Raw genomic sequence first — 21,749 nt, 5'->3', positions numbered from 1 at the left:
CATAGTTTTATTTTATATAACTTCCATGTCTTTGGAAGTCAGTATTATATTACCACCATAAAATCCATTTAGAAGAATTACTTTTCTTGCATATTTTTGAGAAAGCTTGAAAGGGATAGGGCACCTTTGAAGGTTTGGTCAAGTTCACTAAGAGAGCATCTGGACCTGGCTATTCTTTGTGAAAGAGACTTCTGGTTACAATTCCAGTTTCCTTGTTCTTAATTGGTCTATTCAGGATTTCAATTTCCTCATGATTCAGTCTTTGAAAGTTCTTTGTTTTTAATAATTTGTCCATTTCTACCCTTTTCCTCATGGTAGTGACAGAAAGTTGTCCATTGAAGTATCATGAACCTTTTTATTTCTCTAGTATCTGTTGTAACATTTTTCCACTCCCAATTTTAATTGTATTTTCATTTGTTTTTTTGAAATAAGTTTTTGTGACTTTTAAAGATTATATTTACTTGTATAATTTTTCCTAACATTTCAATTCAAACAAGTTTATTACTTAAGTTCAGAGAAGTCTCCTGTTCACAATAGAAGGTTTGGGTATGTTTTTTGATATTTTCAGTCACTTTCTCTTCATATTGTTTCATATCATTAAAGTTTAGTGCAATTACTGGTATAAAATAGTTTTTGTCATTTGTCTGTGTGCTCCTGAGTTTAACTGAAGTTTTACTCTGTTTCTTTGTTCTTTTGTAGGTCACTATTTACAATTATCTTATTTTGCAATTCGCTAGTGTGTTTGTGTGTGTGTGTGTGTGTGTGTGTGTGTGTAATCAGGTACATTTGCCCCTTGCTTGTTTCTTGGAAGTATTTTTGTCCAGGTTATACTGGATTTACTTTCAATGTTTTAATTTATAACAAATTTAAAATGGAAAAACTGGAAAAAAATCTAGAGTTTTTTTTCTGAGACACCATTTTAACCCTACTTTCTCAAATATTAAGTTTTTAGGTATGTTGAAATGTCCAAGTAGGATTTATTATTGTTTTATAGAAGACTTCACTAATTCTTGGAAATCAAAGTAATTCCTCTTAACAATATTTTTTTCCTGAAAGGTCTTTTATCATTATTTCAAAACTAAATGATAACCTCACAGAGTAGGATTCTGTTCATTAGAGCTATTTTCCTGGCAACATGCTAAATATATCATGTTTTTCCCCTTCTGGACAGTGCTTCTGTTGAGAAATATGCTGATAATCTTATATGGATTCCCTTATTTGTGTCTTTTGATCTTTTAAATTATAGCATTTAGTGTTGTACACTTATTTAGGTTTATTTAATTTGCAACTTTCATATTCCTGCCTTTGTAAATTTATCTCCATCAGTTTGGGAAAATTCTCAGCTATTATATAATCAAATAAGATACTGACTCCCACTCTTTTTTTCTCCTACTAGAATCCTTGTGCTGAAAATATTGTTCATCTTGATGTCATCCCATAAATCTCTTATGTTATCTTGATTTTAAGCTTCTTTTATTTTTTCTGGCATTAAGTATTTTTTACCTTATCTCTGTGATGTTGTTAAATCAATCCTTAGCTACTGTCATTCTACTTTTGAGATAGTATATTATAATTTTTAATTCAACTAATATATACTTTCAGACTATGATATCTGCTTGGAGTTTTCTCATATTTTCTCTGTAATTGTTGAAGTTACCTTCCATTGACCTCTTTATTCCATGAGCATCAATAGGAGTGTTGTATTGAAGATTTATTCAGGAAGTTTGCATTTTAATTTTAGATGGAGCTCTTTCCAGGCCTTTGTGTTCTTTTAACAGTGTGGGTTAAGTTCCTTGGTCTCCTTATCATGAATAGTTCTGCATGAAGACTGGTGCTAGAGGTTTATATTCAAGGAGGCTTTGGTGTCAGAGACTATGAATTTACAATCACAAATGCCAAATAACAACTGTGACTCAAAGTTTGTATGGACCTTGGCAAATACTGGCAGTTCATGGTTGTTAGTGTTCTTTACTGACTGGAAGACTGAAGTGTGCAGTGTTGGTCAGCAACTAGGAATCTGTTTTCAATAGTGACTAATGGTTGTTACAGTGCCAAGTTAGAGTAGGTGTGGGTGGATTCCTGGTTCATGGTTGATAGCAGTGGTGACCATGAAGTCAAGCATTCGTGGACAATGACTAATGGACTAATGTTTCATGGTATCAAGTTCTTGGCAACAACTCTGGAACTGGTAAGTTATTGAAAGATTCATATTTACAAGTGATATAAATAGCTGTAGGACCAAAATCAAGAAACTCTGTGTTGGTTATCAGGGGCTAAAGCCATTAGATAACCTGGTCACCTCACACACGGAGTTGGATAATGATTAGGATTCCATTTTAGGCAGGTTTGAAAGGAAGCTGGGGCCTCAGATACAGCTGTTTACAAACTATACAGTTTAAGGCTGGCATGGTATAAATCCTGGTTGACTGTATGCCAATAAGGGATGAGCAGGAAGTGAGATACACCTTGCTAGCTGGCTATGCTATGGCACATAAATAGGGAATTGTGTCCATACTAATAGCTGTAGAGGTAGCTGTACAGTTTAATAGCCGTAAGGATGCAGTTTTATTGCTAACAATCAAACCTAACCTAACCTAACCTAACCCTAACCTATAGGGCCATAGGACATCCAGAATTAAGCACTGATATTCATTGCATTTCCCATCTCCTTACTATCCCCGCTAGCTCAGGTATTTATTAGAGACAAGGAGAGTTTTCCTCAGGGATTTATCCTCAGAGTCTTTTACTGTGTAATGTGAGATCCAGTGCAGCACTCACCAGCACTGTTATCAGCAAGGTTGCCAAGCATCTCCCAAATGGTATCTTTGAATTGCTCAACCTTTGTTGAAACTTTATAGTTTCTTTCTTCCTTGACTATTTTTCTAAGTATTGTATTCCATAATTGGTGTGAGTCAGTGATAACATTCCCATCTTCTCCCCAAGGTAAAGTTCAGCACATTAGAAAATGCTTCCTGGATGGATGTGTGCTGAAAGTAGATTATAGACCAAGTATGATGGCCACTTAATACCTGTATTGAAAACCACAACACCCAAAAGGACAGAGTAAAAGGGAATGCGCCTACCAGAGGTGAGGGGGATAGGGTGGTGGCAGGAGGGATACTGTGGAGAATGGGCACTGGTGGAGGAATGGGAACTCAGTGTTGTATGGCTGAAATGTAAGCATGAAAGTTTGTAAGTCTGTAACTGTACCTCACGGTGATTCGCTAAAAAATTTTAAAAATTAAAATAAATAAATAAATAAAATGACAGAAATTTAGCCTCAAAAAAAGAAAGAAAATAAAACGCCTCCTGGTTGGATCTTGATGGTTTGTGGATGGATTTTCTTTTTACTGACAAGAGCCTCTCCCTATGTCCATCTGTATTAATGGGGTTTTATTTTCTGCTGTAGAAACTTTGTTCTTATGGGTTTGATGTCAATTTCTATGTAAATTAATAAAGTTCAGGTATGGATTTGTCCTAATCACAGAATTATGTAAATGCAATATTCCCAATTTGATCATCATGACCCTACCTTGTTTATTGAGAAATGTGATTTTAATCCACTTTTCCCTTTTCAAACATTCTTTCTATTAGACTGCTGAGTAAAATAACTAAATAGTATTAATATATTGTTTTCACAGTCTCTTCAAATATCCTTTATCCTTTACTAATACACTGTGAGATCCTCTTTCTCTAGGCAATAATGGAGTGAGGCAGAGGACCAATACTTCAACTTCGGCTTCAAAAATATCTATGCTCTCTTCCTCTGCTTTGTATTTGCTAATATCAAAAATGTTTAACTTTATTGTCTTTCTGAAATGTCTCCAGGTTGAAAGAAAAGTACTCCTCCAAAGGACGAAAAATGTCAGTCTTTCTGTACATCTGTCAAGAAGTAATGTGCTTGGAGAAAGTGAGGAATTAATTTCGATGTCTAAAGAAGAACAAACATATGGTATGATAGATTTTAAAAATACTGTGTTCTGTAAGAAGGGCAAAGGTCACCATCTCTGGGCCCAGCAGAGGGCCTGGAAATCTCCCCAAATCAATGTTATATCCCCTAACTCTGATAGATGAGCACCAATCTCTGCCTGCACACCGAAAAAGTGCAAAGCTCATTGCTTACCCCTCTGCCATCTTTGGACCCTGCAAAGGAGCTGGAAAGCCCCAAACTCAGCAACACTCCCCAAACTGAAATAAGTGTGTGCTAGTGAAGAACCTATCGGCCCTTCCAAAAGAGTCATTTTGAAATGCTCTCTTCTCCTTCACTGAAACTGCACAATTGATTTTGTGGCCTTGCAACATCTACTGCCTACCAACTTTATCTTCATACTTTCATAACAAGAGGTCCAGGAAAAGCACAAATAATGGAAAAAAATAAAGGAGGCCAAGAGGAGAGAGTGGGCATCCTTGTCTCGTCCCTGTTCTTAGAGGGAAGGCTCTTAGTTTTTCCCCAATGAGTATGATGCTTGCCATAGGTTTGTGGTAGATGGCTTTGAATATATTGAGGAAAGTCCCTTCCATATCCATTTTGGCGAGAGTTTCCATCATAAACAGGTGCTGGATATTGTTAAATGCTTTCTCTGCGTCTATTGATATGACCATACAGTTTTTATCTTTTTTTGTTGGATGATGGATCATGTTGATTAATTTCACCATACTTGCATCCCCGGGATGGCTCAGATCTCTACATAACACCATATACAGGTCAGATCAAAATGAATTAAAGATCTCAACATCAGACCAGAATCCATAAGGTACATTGAAGACAAGATCAGCAAAACCCTCCACGACTTTGAAGCTAAAGGTATCTTCAAAGATGACACACCACTGGTCAAGCAAGTAAAAACGGAGATAAACAAATGGGACTATCTTAAACTAAAAAGCTTCTGCACCTCAAAAGAAACAGTGACCAAAATACAAAGACAGTCTACAGAATGGGAAAGGATATTCACCCAATACCCATCTGATAAGTGGTTGATATCAAGGATTTGCAAGACAATGGTTGAACTCCATAAGAAGAAAACATCCAACTACATCAAAAAATGGGGTGATGAAATGAACAGAAAATTTCTCAAAGAAGAAATTTAAATGGCTAAAAGACACATGAGAAAATGCTCTACGTCACTAATCATCAGGGAGATGCAGATCAAAACAACAATGAGATATCATCTCATACCACAGACTGGCCTACAACCAAAAAACAAAAGCAACCGGTGTTGGCTCAGATGTGGGGAGAAAGGGACTCTCCTTCACTGCTGGTGGGAATGCCGACTGGTTCAACCCTTTTGGAAAACAGTATGCCTTGCACGTGGCTGACCCAGGTTCAAAAAACTAGAAATTGAGCTCCCATTAGACCCAACAATACCACTCCTGGGAATATATCCCGAAGAGGCAAAAAGGTACAGTAGAAATGACATCTGCACTTGTATGTTCATTGCAGCACTGTTTGCAGTAGCCAGAATATGGAAAAAACCCGAGTGCCCGAAAACAGATGAATGGTTGAAGAAACTTTGGTACATCTACACAATGGAATGCTACGCAGCTGTTAGAAAAGATGAAGTCATGAAATTTGCATATAAGTGGATCAACATGAAAAGTATCATGTTGAGTGAAATGATTCAGAAAGAAAGAGACAGACATAGAAAGATCGCACTTATCTGTGGAATATAAAGTAGCAGAGTGGGAGACTAACACCCAAGATTAGTAGAGATAAAAACCAGGAGGACTGCCCCACAGCTTAGAAACTGGCCTCACATGCTGGGGGGAAAGGCAGCTGAGATAGAGAAGGGAACACATAGTAGGGAATGTAGGGAGGACCCACTCGGGTTGAAAGATGCATGCCAACAGTAGACTATAGACCAAACATGATGGCCGCTCAATACCTCTATTGCAAAACCACAACACCCAAAAGGAGAGAGTGAGCAAAAGGGAATTCCCTGCCACAGAGGCAGGGTGGGGTGGAGGTGACGGGGGCGGGGGTTATTGGAATGGATTTGGGGTCCATTGGTGGTGGAAAATGGGCACTGGTGGAGGGATGGGTACTCGATCATTGTATGATTGAAACGCAAGCTTACAGACAAATGTCTGTAAGCCTGTAACTGTACCTCACGGTGATTCACTAATTAAAAAAAATAAAAATTTAAAAAATAGAAAAAAATAAAGTATCTGTTATAATGGTCCTGCAACTGTCATTTATTTTTATTTTATTTTTGATTTAGTTTAATTTAATTTATTTTTTACATTTACAAAAGTTTTTCATGGTTGTATTTCAGTCATATAATGTTCCAACACCCGTCAATTAAGCAGTGTATATATCCCACAATCAATGTCCCCAGTTTCCCTCCCTTCACCCCCATCTGCCTCTATGGCAAAACACTTTTCTCCCCTTCCTCCTCTCCCTCTCTCTCTTCTCTTTTGGGCATTATGGTTTGCATTACAGATACAGAAAGGTTATCAGGTGTATCCCTTTATTTATTTCAACATTCAGTTCCTATTCAAAATTATCATTTTCTGTAAAAATTTCTGGCTATTATTGCCATACTAATAATTTCTCTACCCTATTTGCTCTTTAATCCCAGATGCTCTTGGGGTAAGCTTAAAACTATTGAACAGTTCTCCTGACCCCTGTTTTCCCTGGACTTGGATATTAATCTCATGTTTACTGTATCACTGTAATCTCACTGCTCATTGATTTGCTAGAGTGAATACCAATACCATCTCCATTGTGAGACTTGTTACTGTTTTTGGCATATCGAATATGCCATGAGTAGCTTGCCAGGCTCTGCCTTGTGGGCGGGATAGTCTTGGTAGCTTGCTGGGCTTTCCAAGGGGGATGGAGGAATTGAACCTGGGTCGGCCACGTGCAAGGCAAACGCCCTACCTGCTGTGCTATCGCTCCAGTCCAATCTCATGTAGTTTTAATATCCTAAAAATGAAGGCAGTCATTATATATGTGACCCTCTACTTCTGATTCATTTCACTTAGTGTGATACTCTCCATATTCATCCATTTATAAGCAAATTTCATGACTTAATTTTCTCAACGGCTGGATTAATCATCCATTGTCTGGATGTACTACAGTTTATTTATCCAGTCATCTGTTCCTAGGCACATGAGTTGTTTCCAGATTCTGGCTAATGTGTGTTTAGTGGCACAATGAACATTGAAATGCAGGTGATTTTTCTGCTATGTGTTTTGGGGCTCTTGAGGTATATTCCCAGAAGTGGTATTGCTGGGTCAAATGGGTGCTCAATTTCTAATATTTTGAGGAATGTCATATTGTTTTCCAAAAAGACTGAACCACTTGGCATTCCACTAACAATGAAACAGAGTCCCTTTCTCCTGGCATCTGCACCAGGACTGGTGGCTCTTTTTTTTTGGCTCTACTTCTTTTGGATGTGTGCCAGTCTCTGTGGTGTGAGAAGAAATCTCATTGTTGTTTTGATTTGCATTTTTCTAATGATTTTTGATGAGATTTTTATTTTTATTTTTTGCTTTTTGGGTCACACCCAGCAATACACAGGCGTCACTCCTGGCTCATGCACTCAGGAATCACCCCTGGCAGTGCTCAGGGGACCATATGGGATAATAGGATTTGAACCCGGGTCAGCTGCGTGCGAGGCAAACACCCTACCCGCTGTGCTATCACTCCAACCCCGAGATTTTTAATTTTTAAAAATTTTTTTCTAACCTTTGAATTTCTTCTTTGAGAAATTTTCTGTTTCTTCTCCCTTTTTTGAAGGGGTTGGATGTTTTTTCTTGTAAAGTCCTACTAGTGTCTTATATAACTTTGATATTAACACTTTATCAGATGTGTATTTGGTGAATAACTTTTTGCATTCTGTGGGTTTTTTTGTACCTTAGACACTTTCTTTTGAGGTGAAGAAGCTTCTTAATGTAGTCTGTTTTGTTTATCTTAGCTTCCATATGGTTGGTTAGTGGTGTTTCGTCTTTGAAGAAGCCTTTAGCTTCAATATCATGGAAGGTTTTGCCTACATTTACCACTATGAAGCTTAAGGATTCAGCTCTGATTTTGAGGTCTTTAATCCATTTTCATCTCACTTTTGTGCACAGCAGGAGAGAAAAATCTGAGTTCTTTTTTTTTTTAAACCTGTAGCTGTCTAGTTTTCCAAGCACCACTTGTTGAAGGGGTTTCCTTGCTCTACTTCATATTTCTCGCTCATTTACCATATATTAAATGTTAAATGATAATATACATGGGATGTATCAGGATATTCAATTCTATTCTATTGGTCTTTGGAACTTTCTTTATTCCAATACCATGCTGTTTAAATTACTACCACTTTGTATTACAGTTTGATGTTGGGGAAGCTGATACCTCCCATATTCTTTTTCCCTAGGATTTCTTTTTATTTTTTTGTGGATTTATTGTTCAATATGAATTTCATGAATATTAGGTCTATTTCTTGGACGAATGTCATGGGTATTCTAATAGGGACTGCATTGAATCTGTATAATGTTTGGGAGAGTATTGCCATTTTAACAATGTTAATTCTCCAATGCATGATCATTTGAAGAACCATCTCCATTTCCTCATGTTCTCTTTTATTTCTTAGAGTAGTTTGTAGTTTTCTTATACAGTTCATTTACCTTCTTAGTTAAGCTGATTCCGGTGTATTGATTTTACGATTCACAATTGCAAAAGGGATTTTTGTGCACTGGTGGAGGGATGGGTGTTTGGTCATTGTGAGATTGTAACCCAAACATGAAAGCTTGTAACTATCTCACGGTGATTCAATAAAATTTTAAAAATTAAAGAAAAATTAAATATCACTTTCTCTTTCATTACTTTTATATAAAAGAGCCATGTACATTTGGGTATTGATTTTATAACCTGCCACTGGACTATCCAAATCAATTGTTTCTAAGAGCTTTTTGGTAGAGTCTTTAGGATTTTCTGAGTATAGTACTTTGTCCTCTGCAAATAGTGATCACTTAAGTTCTTCCTTTTCTGTCTGAATGTTCTTGATATATTTTTCTTGCCTAACTGCTGTGGCAAAAAATTCCAGTACTATATTGAATAGGATTGTTGAAATTGGGCAAACTTGTCTTATAACTGACCTTAGATGGAAGTATTTTAGCTTTTCCCCATTGAGGATAATACTTGCTGTAGGCTTGTGGTAGATGGCTTTGACTATACTGAGGAAAGTTCCTTCAACTCCCATTTTGTTGAGAGTTTTTATCATGAATCATTGCTGGATCTTGTCCAGTGTTTTCCTTGCATCTATTGATATGATCATATTGTTTTTATTTTTTCTTTCATTAATATGGTGTACTATGTTGACTGACTTGAGAATGTTAAACTATTCTTGCATTTCCAATATGAATCTTACTTGTTCATGGTGTATAAGCCTTATGATGAGTTGTTGGATTGTTTGCTATTATTTTGTTGTTGATATTTGCATCTGTCTTCATCAGGAACATTGTCCTGTAATTCTCTTTTTTGTAGTTTTTATGTCTGGTTTTGGTATTAGGATAATATATATGTAGATATTTATATCTATATAGTGTGTATGTGTGACGAAGCTGACTACAGTTATTTACACATTTCTTGCCAATTCTCCATTTTCAGAAACCACAACAGTGGCTTTTTGTAGCAGAGGCTAAGTTTTATTTTATTTTTTTTGGTTTTCAAAATTTTATAGTACAAATTTCTTATTTAGACTAAAATATTTATTCTAATACATAAATATGGTTCGTTAGAAGTTCTTACAGCATTTAGCAAAAATTTCAAGACCAAAAAAGTAAATCATAAAATCTTAAAGGCATGAATTAGAGAATAAGCCTTTACTTAAGTTAGGATTTGAAGTAAATAGAGTACTTGACAAATGGGGCTTAATTTTTTCTTTCAATCAGACTCCAACCACAGGCATCATGGCACAGTGCAGCGTCCTGATGTACAGAGACTCTTGTTCCCTCAGTGAACTGATAATGCATTGTAAACATGTTGATTTATTTTGTTCTGCTGATTATAGTTACTATAATTCCTAATGTTATGGACCTCTGGAAGATAAAGAACGGAAATAAGAAAGACTATGAGATATGCCAGCTGAGTTGTCTCCATATTATATAAAAAACCAACCATTTTCTAAAGACAACCCTTGACTTTGATTTTATTGCAATAATTAGGTCAAAACACAAAGCAATCTGACAAGGCAAATAATTTTGCTGTGCCTAATACACACCCTATGTCCCCTATGCACAAGTGGGAATCTGTTAGTAAAGAGAAAAAGAAGAATGTATATAAATAAGGCAAACTTCTTCAACCATCAAACGGCATGATTGTTGGGGGTGGGGTGGGGTGCACAGAAACTTCCAAAGGAAATCTTGGAAATTATTTTCCAGTTTTTGAGATTCTGTTTCTATAAATGGAATTTATATGAAAAAAATTTTTGAATTTGTTTGTGAAACAAACTAATTCAAGCAAAGAGAGCAAACAGAAGTCCCCAAATGAAGTCACGTGGGGGCTTTGTAGCCCATCAAAGTGTTTTAATCTCACACAAGAATAGAAATATGTGTCTCCCTCTACCCACCCCTCACTCTTAGAATTAGAATTCAGAATTAAAACTGTTGGCATAGAAATCCATAAAGATAATGTTCATTTGAATTCGAATATATGGAAAAATTTTTACAAGTACATTCTGTTTTTCTGATTGATTTGACAATGGACAGCTTTTCTTCTTCAGTCTGTTATCAGTAGTTAACTCAAGTAGATAATAAATTCCCTGGATTACTCCTGCAGGGGAAGGGTTAGCTTTGTCTCTGAAACTGTCAATTAGTGTAAACATACTTTTTCTATATAACTCTAAAAATTTAAGTTACCAAAATTTGCAGTGGTCAAATATTCCTAGGTATGTTAAATTTTGGGTTATTAATGATTACCTTCCAATGGAGTTAACCGAACTTGGAGCTGATTAGTACAAAGTTTTGTTTTATTTTAACACTGTTCAAAAATCTTGAAAGACTAAATTAGTTCCTTATTTAGATAGCTTGAATTAATTCTGATCTTAAACATTGGTAAGATAATCATGAATTCATTCCGGGTGACCTCCCAGAATGGTGCAAGGATGGCTCAATGATGGAATGGTGTGTGACTACTGACAAGGGCAACAGAGATTAGGATTGTGGCATGTAGGGGAGGATAGTGCCGGGCTATAAATCAGACAATCTCGATAAGTTGCAGAGGGGAAAAAAGGGGATGGCTGGAGTGAGCACTGCAGCCAGCTGGGCTGGTCACAGGTGTTACTGTTCAGACCAGGTGCCCCTAGTGCAGGCAGCAGCAGTGGGGAGAGGGATCAGATCAGTTCTTTTTAATCTTCAGAAGGGGATCGGTAGGCATCGGAGGTTGTGGGGGAGTGGAGAGGTAGACTGTGGAGAAGGTGACTGGAGAAGAGAGTGGGTGGGCAGTGGCAGAAGTGGCAGAGGGAGAACGGGCAGTAGTGAAGAGTGATGGTGGACTCACCAGGCAGGAAACAGGATTCAGCCAGGGTGAGAGTTTTCTGTAGTTGCTACAGTGTAAAAAGGAGGTCGGCTTCAGGTGAGCATAGATGAGAAGGAGGCATTGGTGGGGAGTGCTCTGAGGACTCAAGAGAAGCGTCTTCCAGTAATCGGGTATGGAACAGGAGGAGAGAATAGATCCAGGAAGTTCAAGTCTATGCAAGAGTCATCGGAGTGTCAGAAGGGGTGTCATGAGCAAGGAGAACATGGAAAACATGATGGTTCTTGAGGAGATGGGGCAGGAGCACATAAAAAACAAAGCCTAGATGTAAGGGAAGAAGATGAAAGCATAAGAAATAGAAAGTGTGGACTTAAGGGATTCCCATCCATTTGTTATTACATTGGTAGTATATCCTTAAACTGGCCAAAGTGGGATGGTTGAGTATGGTGTCGCCAGCAGGTCAACTTGTTCCTGCAGGGTAAGTGCATTAGCAGCTTGATGGTGCCTTCAGGCTTCGTGATGCCCCAAAATTGCTTCTGTGCCTTTGGCTGGACCCAACAACTTGAGGCCAAGTTTGCCAAGGAATTAAATGGCCAAAAGTTAGGTATGTGGGAGCCATGCCCACAAACTACCTCTGGCTCAGCTTTACAAGCTCATTTATTGGTCTTCTTTCAGAGACCCACTCCAGGCTGTCTTCACCAGGGCCCTTCAGAGCGGGACGGGTTGAGTCCCCCCCCCCCACAGCCCCAAGCAGAGCCCCAGCAGCCAAAGACCTCTGTAACCCAGCCACAGCCATGCTCAAGGCCCCTCTCCACACATTTTGATGAGCCTTGCGCATGAAGGAACTGGCAGAGAAACCCAGGTGTGCAGGACCCGGGGCTGAGATCTCCAACCCTGCTTGATTGGGCATCCTCCACCCTGACCCCCCATTTTCCAGTAGCTTGGAAGCCACACCCACAAACTGCCACCAGCACCGTGTAATCCCATCAATGGCCAAGATCCAGAGACTATAAAACAACGCTCCTGGAAGTGCGTGCCCGCAAATGCCTAGTTCTCCCTCTCAGAGAACCTGGCAAGGTACCGAGAGCATCCTGCCCGCATGGCAGAGCCTGACAAGCTCTCCATGGTGTATTCGATATGCCAACTACAGTAACAATGATGGGTCTTATTCTCCTTACCCTGAAAGAACCTCCAATGTGGCACCGCTGGGCAAAATGAGTAAAGAGCCAGCTAAAATCTCAGGGCTAGGACGAATGGAGATATTACTGATGCCTGCTCAAGCAAATCGATGATTAATGGGATTACAGTGATACAGTGATTTCAGAGACTCATAGATGAATCGCGAAAGAGATCAAAAACCACAGTTAATCTCAGGCCCTCGCATGGCTGAACAGACAGTGTTAAATTTAAGGGGGGGGGCGGGTGGATCAGCCACGGGCCTGCCCAAGTAGAGTCCTTGGCAGCCACTTGCTTCCACAATACAAAATTGTCGAGATACCCCCAACCTGAATCCACTGACTCAGAATGGACCTCATCAAAATTTGGGATGAAAATTTGGGATGCAGATTTTGTAACTGAAATCTCCAGGCTTTCTCAGAGTTGAGATGGACTACTCCCCCAACTTCCCAATACTCCTGGAAGCACTGGCAGTCATCCCCACGAAACAACAATAGTGCCACCATGTAATCTCTACTATCAGCCTTGCTTTAGACACCTATAAATACATCTTGAAAGAGACCAAAGGCCACAGTTAATCTCTGACCTGCACATGGCTGAATAGACCAGGGTAAATCGGAGAGGGACGGGTTGGCCAGGAGCCTGCCCAAGCAGAGCCTGCATCAGCCACTTGCATCCACAATACAAAATTGCCACCATACCCCCGGCCTGACTCCACTGTTTCAGGACAGACCTCACCAAGTTATAATCTGCTGAAAATTTGGATATGCAAGTTTTGTGACCGAAATCTCCAGGCTTTCTCGGGGTCAGGATGGACTACGTCCCCCCCACCTCCCTGCATTTCTGGAAGCCTCAGAAGTCACATCCACAACCCAAAGCAGTCACTCAATTGAAAATATACTCCAGCCTTACCATTCTGATAAAAATACTGAATGCCTTGAACAAACACCATGACCTCTTAGCACCTGTATTGCAAACCATAATGCACAAAGGAAAAGGAGAGAGAGAGAGAGAGCAAGAAGGAAAGTGCCTTCCATAGAGAGAGGCTAGGGGGGTGGGGTGGGGTGTTGGGGGATGGTGGTAGGAAAACAGGGGACATTGGTGGTGGGAAATGTACACTGGCAGAGGGATGGGTGCTGGATCATTGTATGACTGAAACACAATTATGAACAGCTTTGTAATGGTCAATCTCACGGATATTCAATTAAAAAATTTTAAAAACGTAATGTGAAGTTCATGCCCAATTCAATCTTAATCAATGGCTGAATAAATAGCAATACTCCCCCATTTAGAAAAAAGCCAGGTGGTCATAACTTCCATTTAGGGGCTAAAGGCTAACATCCTTGCCCAACGGATGTTGAAGCTAAACTATATGACAGTAATAGATAACACATTTGGACCAAATATCTGGGACTAATTTTCTGGCCTTAAGAGAGGTCAGTAGAAAACCCAGAGAGGTGGAGGAGTCTATTTTGGAATTTTGACTGTCCATAATGTTTGTAGAAGCCAGTTGTGATTGCCACTTAGACAGGGAACTGGCATCCTTGTCCCCTGCAAATGGCTCTGGAAAATAGGGGGAAAGACAGTAAGGAGGGGACGTCTCCACACCCTTCCATTGCCCAAACGGTGGGGAGTTCTGAACTTTAGACTAGGGAGATAGAAACGGCAAGCATACTTGGCCAAATATGGACTCCAGTGAGGGAGTCTGAACTCTGGAAGTGTGGAGATAGACGCTGAACAGGGGTGACCGTGACGTGAGCTCACAGTTTATAGACCGGGTGCCTAGACAGCACGATGGGTACCAACGGAAACATCCCGGGCAGCAACAAAACTTTATGAAAGCCAAAATATTGTGGATGTGAGTTGACTGTTAGTATAGGCTGGAGATATCTATAAAGAGAAAGAGACTGACCCAGACATATGAGGTTTGGGATCAGGTCATGGTACCAGCCAATGAACTCTACTATCAAGACTCACGTAGAGTCAGGGAGTAAACCTGTGAAGACCTGCTGTGTATGCTGCTTCCCTGGTTGTAGACCTGGGTCAAAGATCAAGGATCGTCCAGGTCTCCAGAAACCTTTCCCAGGTTTCATCAACAAGATGAAAGTTCAAAGATCAGCCCCGGGGAAAGGAAAAAAACAGGAACCAAGATTAGAAATGGGTTTATTGGAAGGGCCCCGGGGGGAAAGTCCACAAGTCTGGATTTATAGGGATGTAAATGAGGTCTGGAACAGAGGGAGGAATTCATAATTAGCTCAGAATCAGTTCCTGTTTCTGCCTATTGGGAGTTGGTTGGTTGGCTCCAGAGGTCTTTGTTGTGGCTCTGAGAGATTCTGGCTATAAGAAATCCCCAGAATCTGGTGGCTTTATGAGCTGCATATACAGTTTTCATGGTGCTCTTCTACCCTGAACAACTTGGGCTGAGCCCAACACATATACCTGTTAGGAAAGCAAAGACTCAGCATACCCCAAGGATTGCCCCCTTTTAAATCATGGACCCCACCACTCATTTTTGTGCTTTTGAGATTTACTTCTTTTCATCCAGCTCCTGAGGTAGTTACACTCGGTAAACATTACTGGACCTGAATCTTTTCCTGGAGGTCTGAAGCATCCCAGAGACCTCTCCCATCCACCGTTCATCAGGTCCTACATGACATGGCAGCTGTACACTCAGCCACTACAACCCAGGTCAGAACACAGACTACCAGCAAATATTCGGACCCCAAACGCTCTTATGTAACACCATAGTTACCACCCACAAAACACAGAAAAAAGAAAAATCCAAAGAAATAACTCTCTAAGGCACAAGAGGACATAAGTCCAAGGCTGTCTTCAAATCCATCAAAAGCTTTGGCTTAATTCAAGGAGGACCTTAGAACAACAGTCTTAAAAATTGAAATGAAGAAATTCTAAGGAGAAATTCAATTAATATAACAAAAATGGATATAAAACACTAAAGAATATATTGACATGGAACTTGAAGAGATAAAGAATACGGTAGCAAGTCACAGCAAAATAATTCAAAATGCTGACAGCCATATCAGTGATCTTGAAAACAAAATACACGCTAGATTCATAAAGGAAGATGAAATAGGAAAACATTTTTTAAAAATGGAAGAAAATATAAAATTGTTAATGGATAATAGCAAGCGATCAAACTTTGAATTACAGGAATTCCTGAAGGGGAAGAAAATGAGAAATGGGAAAAAGATTAGTGGAAAGGAAATAGCTAGAAATTTCTCCAATCATTGGTGGGACACCTGTGCACAGATTTAAGAAGTCCAATGAGTACCTAACAAAATATACACATAAAGAAAAATACCAACACACTGTATTCTTTTTTAAAAATTTTATTGAATCATTGTGAGATAGTTACAAGCTTTCATGTTTGGGTTACAATTTCACAATGACCCATCCCTCCACCAGTGCACATTGTCCACCACCAATATTCCGGGTATACCCCCCCTTCCCCACCCTCCCCTGCCTCTATGGCAGACAATACTCCCCATACTCTCTCTCTACTTTTCGGCATTATGGCTTGCAACACAGACACTGAGAGGTCATCATGCTTGGTCCAATATCTACTTTTGGCATGCATCTTCCATCCCAACTGGTTCCTTCAGCCATCATTTTCTTAGTGATCCCTTCTCTATTCCATCAGCCTTCTCCCCTCCGCTCATGAAGCAGTCTTCCAGCTATGGGACAATCCCCTTGGCCCTTGTATCTACTGTCCTTGGGTGTCAACACACTGTATTCAAAATGAGAAGAATCAAAGAGAGACATTACATAAAGTAGTGAGAGAGAAAGAAAAATCTAAAATATGAAGGTAATTGCGGGGCTGGAGCGATAGCACAGCGGATGGGGCGTTTGCCTTGCACGCATCCCATATGGTCCCCTGAGCACTGCCAGTAGTAATTCCTGAGTGCATGAGCCAGAAGTTACCCCTGTGCATTGCTGAGTGTGATCCAAAAAGAAAAAAAAAGAAAAAAGAAGGTAATTGCATCTAACACCTAACAGATCTCATATGAAATGACACAGGCAAGAAGACAATAGATATATTAAAACATTGTAGGAGAACAGTCAACTTTGTCTTCTCAATCCTGCAATGCTGTGATTCAGACTTGAGTAAGGGATAAAGACATTTTCAGACAAACAAGAATTCTAGATATTTGCTATATATAATCCATCACTGCAACAAATACTGAAAGATCTTCCACAAAAACAAATATGTAAGGGCAAAATTAAGCAAAATCACCACTAATGATGAAAAAAATCATTTATATTGTATCAATAATTTCAATAATGTCTCTGGTGTCATGAACTAAACTCTCCCATTTAGAATATATAGTTTACCAGCAAATAAAATCCATATATTTTATGCTTTTAGGAAGCACATCTAAAGTGAAAGGATAAATATAGGCTCAGAGTGAAAATATGGAAAACACTATATAAGTGAATGATAGGGGCTGGAGCGATAGCACACCGGGTAGGGCATTTGCCTTGCACGCGGCCAACCCAGGTTCGATTCCCAGCATCCCATATGGTCCTCCGAGCACCACCAGGAGTAATTCCTGAGTGCATGAGCCAGGAGTAACCCCTGTGCATTGCTGGGTGTGACCCAAAAAGCAAATAAAAAAAATAAAAAATAAATAAGTGAATGGTAAACCAAAAGAATCTGGGACAATCATACTTAAGTCACACCGACTAGCATTCAATCTAGAGAAAGTAAATAGATACAAAGTTGGACATATTAGTTAAGGAAACAGATAGGTAAGTATTAATTATTGTCACCATATACATGAATTAAAGCTTTTAAAGCTTCTGATCACAGACCTAAAGAAGCACATTTATTGAAACATAATAATAGTGGAAACATTAATACTACACATTTATCATTACCTAGTTCAACCAGACAGATTATCAACCAAGGTTCAAGAGCCCTTAATGCAGGGACCTCCATGCTGAAAAAGTAAAATACACTTTCTTCTCTGGCACACATGACACAATCAGCAGGGTAGGTCACATACTATGGCATAGTCAAAACATTTTCATATTTAGAAATAGAGATATAATACAAAGCATCCTTTCAGACCACAATTTCATATAAAGGTCCAAATTAGCCATAAAGTTAAGATGGGGAAAACTCAAACATCTGGAAGCTGAACAAAATGCTGCCAACTAACAACTGGAACAAAGATGAGGTAAAAGAGGAAATAAAAAATTATCTGTAATGAGTGAAAATGAAGAAAAAACTGTCAGAATTTACAGAACACAGCAAATATACTTCATTTTCTGGAAGCAGCAGAATGTATTAGATTTTGTTTCCTGATCCATCAAGCCAATCTATGCCTCTTTTTTGGAGATTTCAGTCACAGAGAAGAATGATATAATGGAATGTATTTTTCTACGTGTGATTTGTTTTATAATTATCCATTTCATTTTTATAGGTGTCTTTCCATTAATTCTTGCAGGTTTGGTTTCTATGTATCAAATATTGCCAGCTTTTGTTTGCCTGATAATGTATTTATCCCTACCTTGAATATAAGCAATAATTTTGCAAAGTAGAGGATTTTAGGTTAAAGATTTGTATACATTCAGGACTTTGAGGATGACATTCAAGTCTCTTTTTGTTTGTATGGTTTCATAAGAGAAGTCTGTTGTGATTTTTATACCATTCCCCTTGATTTGAAGTTTCAGTTCTTACTACTTTAAGCATTCTGTCTCTCTCTTTGGTTCATGATATTTTGATTTTCATGTATATTAGTGTGTTCTGTTTGACAATATTTTGTTTGGTAGTCCTTGGGCCTCTTGAATCTGTGTACTGCTTTCCCTCCAGAAACGGAGGAAGTTCTCAGCTATTATCTTTTCCATAGGCAGATCTTTCCCTTCTTTCTTTCTCTTCTTCTAGTATTCCTATAAAATGTATATCATTTCTATTGCTGTTATCCATTAAATATTTTACATTTTGGTTTTTTAGGCCATGCTTGGTTATGCTTAAGACTTACCCCTGGCTTTGTGCTTAAAGATCACACTTTAAGGGCTCGAGGGACCATATGGCGTTCTAGATACTGAGCCTTTTGCAGGCTGTGTATGAGGCAAGAGTCCTACCCACTATACTACTGCTTCTACCAATACTTTACATTGTTTTGCATTTTTATATATCTTATTTTCCCTCTTAATTTTTACTGATGGCTGGTGTTTTTTCTTCAAGTTTTCACATATGGATGTCAACATTTATAATTCTGTTGCTGTAACTTGTCTTCCTTGTGTTCTTTAGCTCCTTTAGTTCCACTTATAGGAATTATCTTATATTCTGAACCAGTTCTTAAATTGTTCAAATTTCTCTTCCAGTACTCCTTAACGTCCACTACTATAGTATGTAGTGTTGCTTTGAAGTCTTTTCCAACTAGGATGCTGAAGATTCTGATAAACTTAAGGACTGACATGGATTTCTGTCCCTGCCTACTGGAGCAGCTAAATTTGTTTTCTCATCGTTCTTAAAGGTTTTTAGTTGCTGCCAATAATTTCAAGTTCTAGAATATCTAAGTATTCATTTGATGTGTTGTGTGCACTGTCAGGCTGGTCTTTATGCCTCTATACCTTTCTGGCTATATATATATATTGCCTTTCGAGAAAATTTCAGCAATACGGGCAAGAATTGGGACTAGATGCTCTGTTTTAAAGACAGAGAATTTTGGGTGAAGTATACTGGTGTTAATGAATACTTCTATGGTTTCCCAAAATGTCCTAGAGTGTGTAAGGTAGGTAAGGCACACCCAGCTGTTACATGGCTTTGTTCTTCAGGGTAGGTACTGACTTTGCAAGCAGAAAAACATGCTCCTCTAAGTCTGAGATGTTGCTGGGTTATTTAATGAACCCAGGGATCCTGTGAGCACCTATGAAGATGGGATGAGCTAGGGATACAGCTGTCACATAGGTTGTTATGTCACCATAACTTGAATGGGGAAGGACTTAGATAAGGTAGCAATCAGCTGGCATGTGGAACAGACACCTTCATAATTTTCTTGCTTGTTGGATTCTATTAGTTCCTATGAGTTTGATGTTTCCCCTCCTTATATATGAAGTTTTTTTCTTTCTCTGCTTTAGAGAGTGTTTCTCTGACCTTGGTTCTTGTGTTTTGATCACAATGTGTCTTAGTGTGATTTTCTCTGGGCTTATTTTGATGGACTCTTCCATATTTTTTGACAATTGCTGCAATATGGCTCTTCATATTAGGAATGATTTCACCAATTTTATTTTTTTTAACCAGCCATTCTTCCTCTCTCATCCTTTCCTCTTCTTCTGGGATTCCTGTGGTTCTGAGGCTTTTGCTCTTAATACTGTCAATTATATCTCATATGTTCTACTTTTTTACTTAATCTCTTTTCTATTGCATCTATCCTATCCTGGGCTATGGGTGATGGCACAGAGTCAAGAACTTCCTCTGAGTCTCCTTACAGAGAAGTATAAAGAACAAATATGAGTTTATGTGTATGTGTAGTGTCTATCATATATCAGTGTTCAACAAACACTAGGCTTTTCTTTCACTTTGTTTTTTAAACGAATGTATACAAAGTGCCTATGTTACAGACAACATTTTATGCAGTGGAAATACACAGTTCACAAAGCCTTTCGTGGTTTTTGACCTCATGACACTATATGCTGAGTAATCAGATATTAAACGGCATCTATTGCTATCTTTATGCCCAGCAAAAAAAGATTTGATAAATATCATGAATAAGAGCCATAATGTGATATGAGAGATATCATAGAGATATAATTTTTGGTTTTTATGTAGAAAGATAGGTACCTTGGTGAGTGAAAAGTCCAAAAAACCTAACCCTATATGCTTTAACTAAGGCATTAAAGCAGGATTATGTTTCTTTTTTAACTTTTGGGCCACACCAGCTGGAATTCACAGTTTACTCCTGGCTCTGCACTTAGGAATAACTCTTTGCAGGCTCTGGGGACCATATGGGATGCTGGGGATAGAATCCAGGTTGCCCGGGTGCAAGGCAAATGTTCTACAGGGATATGTTTTAAACTATGTTTTTGAAAACATATGTATGTGTATAGACAATAAAGAAAGATTTTCCTTATGTAAATACTGGCTACCACTTCTGAACTTTGCCCACATAAGAATTTATCTCAATGTTAATCTGTAATGAGCTCATAGGAATTTGCTTAAACAAACATCTCAGTATCATAACATGTACTGTAGAGATTTCAGGGGATAAATAGGTGTTTACATATATATGTATACATACATGGCTTATATTCACCAGAGTTAAAATGGGCATAATAGGTCATAGTAGAAATTCATGAATTGAAGTTCAAAGTAGTTGCAAATATTAGAAAACTTAGGAAATATTTTAATTTCTAAGTTCAACTTTGGCAAAGTCTGCAGTTTTATTATTTTATAGAGGTATTTTGCCAGTCTCTGGCATGCAGGCAGGATTCTCTTGGTAGCTTGTCAGGCTCTCGGAGAGGGACGGAGGGATGAACCCAGGTCGGCTGCATGCAAGACAAACACCCTACCCCTACCAGCTGTGCTATTGCTACCGTGCAGTGGGTAGGGCATTAGTCTTGTACGCGGCCGACCCGGGTTCAATTCCTCCGTCCCTCTTCAAGAGCCCGGCAAGCTACCCGTGGTGTATTCAATATGCCAAAAACAGTAACAAGTCTCACAGTGGAGACGTTACTGGTGCCCTTTCGAGCAAATTGATGAGCAATGGGATGACAGTGATACAATGCTATAGAGGTATTTTATGAAAAAGAAAAGGTAAAAAAATAGAGAATCTGGCCAAGTGGTAGGTGGCTTTTCTTGACTGTGCAAAGTCCTAGGTTTGATCCTCTCACCACAAAAGTAATTTACTTCAGTTTAATGTTAATTACTTTTTGTTATTATTTACTAATTTTGAGTTATTTGGCTTGTTGTGTGTGTGTGATTTAGAGCCAAACTAGTTAAATAACTGAAACATAAAAATGAGTCCCAACTTCCTTCCACATCACTACACCTCTGATATTTTTGTCTGTAAGCTGGTAACAGTAATTTATTTGCCTTACTCAAATATAGGTTTAGGGGGCAATGAAGATGCTATGTGTGAAAGGGGAA

Source organism: Sorex araneus, chromosome X (assembly GCF_027595985.1).
Source record: "Sorex araneus isolate mSorAra2 chromosome X, mSorAra2.pri, whole genome shotgun sequence".
Taxonomy (NCBI): domain Eukaryota; kingdom Metazoa; phylum Chordata; class Mammalia; order Eulipotyphla; family Soricidae; genus Sorex; species Sorex araneus.
The sequence above is the reverse complement of the archived record's forward strand: the minus strand, read 5'-3'. Positions refer to the sequence as shown.